Here is a 347-nt window from a genome sequence, read left to right as displayed (position 1 = left end):
AAATATCATTTTTTAAAATGATGAAAATAAAACTTTTATTTCGTTCAAGGAAACCATGTCATTTGATGAAACAACACTATTGTTTTAAATAATATGTTTTAAAAGTTTCTCTCAAAATTCAGTAATTCGATTTGTTTAATTTGGATTTTCTTGAATTTTTTAATTTTTTTTTGTTTGGATTAATCATTATAACATTTTGTTAAAAATGTAAAAGTAATTATCACTAGTTTACTACATTACATCCATATTCATCGCATATCGAATGTTGCATTGTTTCAATATCTATCAGCAAATTATCCAATAAACAACAAGTAAAAATTATGTAACTATTATTTGGTGTTTGCTAG

This window comes from Odontomachus brunneus, unplaced genomic scaffold, assembly GCF_010583005.1.
Source record: "Odontomachus brunneus isolate Ranch 3 - 2012 unplaced genomic scaffold, Obru_v1 Obru_scaffold_243, whole genome shotgun sequence".
Lineage (NCBI taxonomy): Eukaryota > Metazoa > Arthropoda > Insecta > Hymenoptera > Formicidae > Odontomachus > Odontomachus brunneus.
The sequence above is the reverse complement of the archived record's forward strand: the minus strand, read 5'-3'. Positions refer to the sequence as shown.